General features: G+C 35.1%; 1 pseudogene; it reads right to left on the bottom strand.

The window, feature by feature from the left end:
• LOC107615350 lies at positions 91–8,330 on the bottom strand (annotated as a pseudogene).

Genomic DNA, 8,719 nt, shown 5'->3' with positions numbered 1-8,719 from the left:
ACATTCACATTCAGCAAGTTCCAAATAAGCTTGCCAATCTTGCCTTTGGAGGTAATCGACCTTTTTACGCAACCTTCTTGGTTGTGTTGCTTAGATGGCTATGTGACTAATAGCGTGACAAAACTCACTCTAATATTGGAGCCTGCCATATCCGAATTTTACAGCATATTATCCTCGAGTACATAAGCTTACTTTCTTGTTCATAAACATACTATATACCTTTCTATATACTAATGAGTAATGATGAAATAAGTTATTTTTTGCCTCCCAAATCTTATAGTCTCTTCCCGCAATAGCTAAGGACCAGTTTTGGGAGCCAGCAGGGGGTTCAAAGTGGCCAGGTCCAATCTTCATGGCAATTTTTTCATCAATGATAGATGCATAAACATCCCATTCTGCCTTAACAATCTGAACCTTAAAGCATATGCAAAGATTAAGGTCAGTTTTCCAACAATATCAAATCCAGTATTTGTGCATAACATCATATTAATTAACAACTAAATAATACCCTCACTGTTTAATTAAGAGAGTCATGAACTTGTAAGCATGCATATGATATTTATTTCTACGTGCATGCACATACACAAGAGAGTTTAATTTCTAAGCACTATCAATGTTCAATATTACATAGGCATTCATCTAGGTATTGTTACATAAACAAAAAATAGTTTATAGACAATTGGGGTAAAGTTAACTAATTGTGTGTATATAACAACACTTGATTGGATGTTACTGTCAATTCATAGAGGATTTTAATTAAACTCTATACTATATCTTCCAAGCACTATAGAGAGAAACAACCAGAAAGATTATAAAAACAACTATTAACGAAAAAAGGATGCATACCAAAAATGCATAACACCACACACATTCCCAAAAAATATTGGAAAGTTTCCTATACATTACCAGTATTCAAGCACGGATATATTCTTATACTTACCACACTCCTGCAGTGGATCTTGTTCCTAGTCCTGATAGATATAAGTGTTCCTACTTCTGTTTTATTGTGAGAGAAAATGTGGTCCAAGAACACTGATGGAGTTCCAGGGTGAGTAAGAATGTAAGCATATCCCTCCATTTCTTTTCCACTTGGAAATCTCCAATGACCCTTCAGGAGAACATATTAAAAATATTTTACTTGATGTTGATAAAAGAGAGTTAATACTTTTATCATTACCAAACCATAGCAAAATGATAAGGGTTCCTGCAAGCATCATAACTTCAGTATGATATCTCAATACTAAAATGCCTATTATTCGAAATTTGGCTTCATTGTATTAACAGTTCCAAAAGAGTTATCCGAAATTCACTTACAAATAGCTAAACAATTAACAAAAGCTTCAATCTTATCTACTAATATTTTCTAGAGATTTTTTATGATGAACTCATGGATAGTTATATAGATTTTATGTAAAATGCGCTAAGAATATCAAGGTATAATCAATGAAATCCATCATGGAAGAGCAGTCAAACAGTGAGTGTGTGGAAGATGGTTACTGTGATGATGTGGTAGTATATAATTTGGTGGTCTAGGTAAAACTTTAATACATTGAAGTCCACACAAATTAAACCCGTAAAAGAAACTTTTACACAAATATCCATTCAACTATTACCATATTTGCAAAAGTAATCACCTTTTACACCTATTACTTGAATGATTATTCAAAATAACGTTTGCTCATCAAAACTAAACTCAAAATATTACAAGGTTTGATTGATTAGACTACTATTCAACTAAATATTTGCATGCAATAATGCAGATTTACACCAAAAGTCTTAAGAAATTCCAAGCAAAATGACTAACAGTAAGTTTTGAATTTTGCCAAGGTGTAAATTCAAACCTGGGTGGAACCAGTGTCATGATTTTCAATAAAGGTAACAGCATGAGATGGCCACCACCCCATAACTCCTGGTGGATTTCCACCGCTATCAGACAATCGCCAGTATTCACATGTTTCAAATGCCTAAATGGAGACAAATTTCAAAAATACGATTAAGGATTAAAGTGCACGAGAAAGTAAAGTACAAAACTAAGGAGTTGAGCACACCCTTGGAGCATAACTTTCATTGTGTGCAAGACTTATCAAATGATTCAATTGAGCTTAACCTCTCACTAATTGGTCCATCAAATCAAAACTTAAAAATACATATAAAATACAAGGTAGGACAAGTTAAGCCCTTGTCAGCTTTTTGCTGGAATTTGTCTTGATTGTGTTTTTGATAGAGGCCAATTTGAACTACCTAGAAATAGATCCATCTATGTCCTAAAATCCTTTTGATGATATAGCAAAGGGACCAGCTTGTTAGACATTACGGTTGATCGTCTATTCTATTCTCCAGGAAAAAATAAGAGGCGCCAATTCTCAAGGTTTTGTCAGACAAAACAAATGTTAACAGCATGCATATGCTAGAACAATGTCAAAAGCACATTTTTTCACCCTTTCAAAAAATAGGTGAAACTTGAGGTAAGTAAACCATTGAAATATGTCAGCTCTTAAAACGTGCAAAAGGGGTAAATGGAATGGAAAATACAAAAAATAAAAATAAAAAATTGAACAGACGCTGTTAAAATAAGAAATGCCTGAGTAAGTGTTTACAGAGTGAAGAATCCCTTTGGTTGTAACATCAAATGCACCAGCAGTGCCATTGGTAGCATTGATCCAATCAACTATCCTCTGCCTATGAGCATCTTGATTATGATCCAATTCACCATCTGTGTAACTCAGGGAATCCCAAAACTCTCCTACAGCAAAATAAGGGTCACTTGCCTGAATGTAGTCCTTTACATAGCCACCCCAAAATCCTCTGGCAAAGTCAAGCCTCCATCCATCATATCCAACTTCTTTTCTGAAAGTCACAAAATATAAGAAACTGTATGCTCTATCCAAACCAAAATAACAATCATAATAGAAAAACATAATTTTAATGAAACTTTACAGGACACAGGAGTAGGACTAGTTAGGGCCACTAATCGACAAAGTGCAAATGATCTCAGATATCTGATTTTTATGAGAAAGAGAGTCCTTCCGAGCATCTAAATCTGTAATGCTGTTCAGTTTAGCTTCCTCAAAAGAAAGATTGGAGATACCTATTTGTAAGGCTGTGTTTCGAATTTTGATACTATCCCAAAACAAAAAATAATAAACCTATTTATGTCTCAAGATAGTTTTTCTCTATATTTTCGGTCCACCCAGAATATGGGAACAGTGGAGACAAGGTTTCTCCATCTCTATGCCTTAAAGTCCCGGTCCTACATGTACTGGGATAGTTACAAATCGGGCTTAATAGGTTGTCCATTTGGGATCAGCAGCAATTCAGCAACATATATTCATCGATTTAGAAATACTACTTAGTATAAAGACTCCACTGTGCTTCTCTTCCCAAAAATAGAGAGAACAAAGGAAAAGAAGAAATGGGCGGACTATTGGTCAGTTGACTATTACACCATAAAGAAGCACACAGAATTCATTATGAATACTTCTAAATTTCAAATCTATCCCTGACATTTTGGGAAAGCAGAGAGTAAATAGCATGCCCTAATCAAGTGTGTACCAGGCCAACAGATAGCTATTGGTCCATAGTCAAGACATAGCTCATTTTTAACATATTACCAAGCAATTCCATCAGATTCTAGCCCTACATACGCCTTGCCACCTTTCTAAGGTAACATAATAGGGAAACACGACTCATAATTTGACTAGAATCTATGCTCTACCAAAAAATTTGATTGTGCAACTGTATCAAAATTTTCCCTGACAGCACTTCTGTTAATACTAAGAAAGGAAAAAAGAAGGGGTATGAGATATCAACCTCAACCAGCATAACCATTCTATAATATCCTTTCTCACAAATTCCTGTGAATGATCAATATTTGGTGCAGCATCAAAATTCTCTCCACTACTCTTGTTTCCCCTACCCTGTATGGCAAGGAATGACATCAATTATGTATCAAAGTTCACCCAGCAATATAACAATATCATACAACCCGAACATTCACTAGGAGTGTTATAGAGAAAGTAGAGAACCCTTTATCTGATTCTGATTTAGGATTATTACTAATTAATACGAAGTTAGAGAGAATAAATTACAAAACACACATCCAGAACTTTCACTAACAAACCTGAAAATGAGGATCATCAGCAACAATTGCACGTTCATCCCAGTTGAGACGCCCTCCAAATAAGTTCCAAACACCGTTAGGATTCTGATAATGAGCACAACGGTGATTTAAAACAGCATCTCCTAAAGTTTTTATTCCAAGTTCATGAAATTTTTTCACCAAATCCTTCAGTTCATCAATGTTTCCGTATCTGATATTTATTAAAAAAGAAAGGTTGTTACAACTCATGCACCAGTTCCTTTTCTTGAATGTGTTTTGCTGGTTATCTATCCTTTGAGTTCAAGATTAAGACTATGTTTGGATTGGTGGAAAGAGATGAAAATCGAATGGACTGAGAAGGAAAAAAATTAAAAGTTTCAACTTTTGAATACATAATAGTGGAAACTATGGAATGGAAAAGCATGAAATGAATTTTATAACATTTCGTCATATTATTTTATTTTTCTTCGCCCAAAATGGGGAGAAGCGTAGAATTCCTCATTTTTTTTTCCCTTCTCTTATGACAAAACTATGCATTCCATTCCTTTCTACACTAATTTCTAAATAACGGAGTGGTCACTTTACTCCATTCCATTTTGAATATCAAAACAGCAGGCATGGATCTCCATTCCATTCTACTCAATTGTTTCCTCATGTATTATATAAATATACAGATGAAAAACCACAGTATCTGCTACTCAATTTAGTGAATGATGGTCATATTTGGAGTGCAATTTGGATAACACTAGTCCTTCTATTATAAGTTCTAAAATAAGATTAATGCCAGCAACTAAATGGTTATACTACTTTTGACGTAGTACCTTGAATTTAAGTTATATAAATCCCTTGGCATGTATCCTTCAGGTGAAACAGACTCAGTGCACGGCGGTAACCAAACTACAGTAAAACCAAGTGATGCTAGCTCTGAAGCCTTATCCTTAAGCTCCACATACCATCTTCCAGATTTATGAGATTCCCAGTTAAACCCTTGGCATAATATTTCATATCCCGTGCCTTCTGCAGAACATACTTTTGGAACTAGAGTCGATATTCTTGATCCAACAGCAGGTTCAGGTTCCACAACAGCGGCCTCAGGCTCCACAACAGTGGCCTCAGGCTCTAGTGTAGAAGTTACATCTGAGAAAGTTGAAACCGAGCTTTTGAACATATTATAGGCTTCAGCAGCAAGTCTTTCAATTTCTTGAAGAATGCTTTCTTGTGGCTCTTTCGATTTTATCTTTCTGTTCTTATTAGCGGAAATGTCTGTCACCAAATTCCTTATTTCGCCGAATATTCCATCAGTAAATGAAAGGAAAGAAGCTTCTTGACTTGTCCCCTTGGTCACTTCCCTCTCCACACCTTCTGGTTGGTCCTCTTTATGGATGCTATTAGAATCCAAGAGAGAGACGTAAAAGTCATTTCCCATGCATTTGAACCAAGTTTCATTTTGCTTAAGAACAAAAGCAAATCCTGAAAACCCTTCGCCTAAAGTGATTTGTAGAGAAGATCCTTTTGTACTGTCTCCTGCCTACAAAATAGGATGGCCAAATAGATGTATAATGAGAAAAAGAAAGAAAAACATTTAACTACAACAATAATGTCTATATCCCCATCAACAAAATATAACTCAACTTTTAAGTTTTTAAAAAGAAAAATAATAAGGGAAAATAACAAGAGCAAGTACAAAGTTCTTGAATGCAATGTTGCTTCAATAGTATGCATGTATCCATTAAGGTATATAAACTTACATCAGTGTCTAAAAAAGAAACTGTAGTAAAATGAAAGAGAGAGTACAATGCATCCGGTCAGTAGTCTGCATATAATTTAAACAAAATCAACCTCTTGCAACAGAAAATCACATGGTGCAAAAATCAAGTTTAAAGTCTATTGGAAGTATTAAGCATGCCTATATCTTCATAGAATGCATGGATGGTGAGGACCACGCCAGCGGAAGAACAGAATTCAAATTATTTTGATAGCTTAAGGCTATGTTCTAAAACATTGAAAGAAAAATTCACAGTTTGTCAGCACTGTACCTGCAGTTGAGATCTCAAAGCTGTCTTTATACGGTACTGTTCCTGGTGGATGAGGACCAGGTGGAACTTCCCACCTTCTTGAATTGCCCCTGCAAAGTCCCCAGTGAAGTACAATATCTCCAGGTAGGTCAGTTTCTAAATATAGGACATTTTTTAATGTCTCAGACTGATGACACTTTTTAACAGAGACAGTAACAGAGTTATTGAAATCAATCTCCTTTGTGATAGGCACTTCTATACAGAAACCTTCTAGTTGACCATTTTCCTGTTTTGGATTAATTAGCTCACTGCTTTTATCTTGATCATTGTGAACTGTTGTTATTGACTTCAGGAGAATGTTAGATATCTTTGTCAAACCTCCTACAAGTAATGAAACTACAAATCAGGAGCTGCATCACAGGATAATGATTAATTTGATACCCTCAGAGCACTAAAATGAGAAGGTAATATACACTTTATTAGCAAAGTAAATAAAATCACAACATGCAATGATTTCAGAAACCTGGCCATAAACTAAAGCGCCTTTTAGGTGTCTTAAGGTATTTGGCCAAAGGAACTTTGAAATCTCTTCCCTTATATTGATGCCAAGCTCCATTTTCGTCATCCTAAATCAACCAAATTCGGAAAACCAAAGTAGCAAACGGAAGCAGCGAAAGGAAGAAAAACAATGTTCAGTCAAAAGGATTCCAAGATCCATCAAGTTATCTACTACTAACAACAAAACAGATACAACTTGTAATTGTTAAACCTAAACCTTGAGAACAAAATTAATTGTGGAAATTTTGCTGTCGGGCTTAAGATCAATCTTGACTTCATAAAATGTATCTCCTTCATCAGCAGATATTGATGACTTTTTCAGGGGTGTCTCTATTGCATAGTCCTGAAATTTTTACTTTCCAACTCAAACTTTTGCCATGCGAATAATGAGCACGCAGCATAAGTGATCATGGCAGGCCATGAAGCCATTGTCTACCTTTATAGTAACAGATCCAGGCGGTATCATATCACAAGGAGGTTTATCCCACTCCCTGCAAGAATCAAGAACATTATAGGGTCACTAACATTATCAATTAACATACAACAACATGGTTTTCAAACTTAAAGGAAAGAGAGTTCTTAGAGCTTATTTGTTTTGTGTTTTGTCTTCATATTTTCTTTTTTCATGATTTTAAAAAATATAAGCAGTGTGAAATGATTTGAAAAAGAGAATTCTATTTAGTTATTTATTTATTTATTTTCCTCACTCCGAAACAAAACAAATACTCAAAATGTAAATAGTAAATATAAAGAGAAATCAACAATAATAAGTACTAAGTACCTCCCAATGTCATCAACATAGGAAACTCCCCAATGAAGAGTCCATTTTCCAGGTAGATTGCAACCCACTGTAAGCTCCCAATTCCTCAATTCCTTACTCTGATCTAATCTCACGAAAATCATTCCCTCCATCTGCAAGATTTCATTACAATCAAGACAGCAATCCCGTAATGGCAAACGCCAAAATATGCTGAGATACATTCCACATAAAGCATGTTAAGTTACAAGTAAGGGGGAAATTTTGTAACATAAGTTGACGGATACCATTATCAATCTTTTTTTCTCTTCCGAGTATATTCCCCAACAATTTCTTAGAAAACCATGCACATACTCACGCATAGACATTAACAAAAACACATATGCATATCAAAAATATTTTCGTGTTCAAACAACATTGTTTCATATATTAGAAGGTTAAGTTGAGAACCATTTGCGTTCTCTTGATTGGGAAAATCTTGGTGAAAAGCAGATCATCAGAGCATTGATGAGGGGAGGATTGCACGGTAGGCGTGCCGATTTCAGAAGCAGCAACCACATGAGAAAGAAACCTATGGGGGTGGAAAAAGGTGTTGGTGGAAGAAAATGCATTGTTGTTATTGGTGGAAAAGCAAGTGAAGAAGGGTTTGAATTCGTGGTGGTGATTGGAAGATCGTTGTTGAATTGGAAGATTATTTTGTCCGCGGCAAAGGTGGAAGAGTGGGTCTATGGTGGTGAGGGTTCCCATTATCATGAAGATGATCCCTATTTCTTTTTCAGTCCCAGCAAAAATGGAAAAGCGGTTAATTGGAGGAATGAAATGAAGATACTTTGGCTCAGCATGAACATGCTTTGTAGTACTTTGTAGTTTGTAGTAATTTTGTACTTTTGTTTGGAGTGGCACACAATATAGAGTGGAAAAGTATATGAAACAAAGACGTGACCAGCCAAAAAGTAAATAAAATCGTTTAATTAAAATTACTTTTTAAATAATATGTTTTAAAATCGCTCTTGAGATCACGGAGCACAAACTAAAACCCGATATTTTATAGAACCCAAACACATTTTGACTGATTTTTGACTGAAATGATTTTGGTCCCTAGTTGTTCTCATATAGAATTATAGATTCCATAATCCATACTTCCCGATTGGTTAGAATTTCCTTTTTAGGAAAAAGAAACAAAATGAAATTTCCCGAAAGCAAAAAGAACCATTTTTCAGAAAAAGGACGTGTAGAATGAGAAGGAATTTTGTCTTGTCTTGTATTAACTAGTGGATTAATAGAAACTAT

The sequence above is a fragment of the Arachis ipaensis genome, chromosome B09, assembly GCF_000816755.2.
Source record: "Arachis ipaensis cultivar K30076 chromosome B09, Araip1.1, whole genome shotgun sequence".
Lineage (NCBI taxonomy): Eukaryota > Viridiplantae > Streptophyta > Magnoliopsida > Fabales > Fabaceae > Arachis > Arachis ipaensis.
The sequence above is the reverse complement of the archived record's forward strand: the minus strand, read 5'-3'. Positions and strand labels throughout refer to the sequence as shown.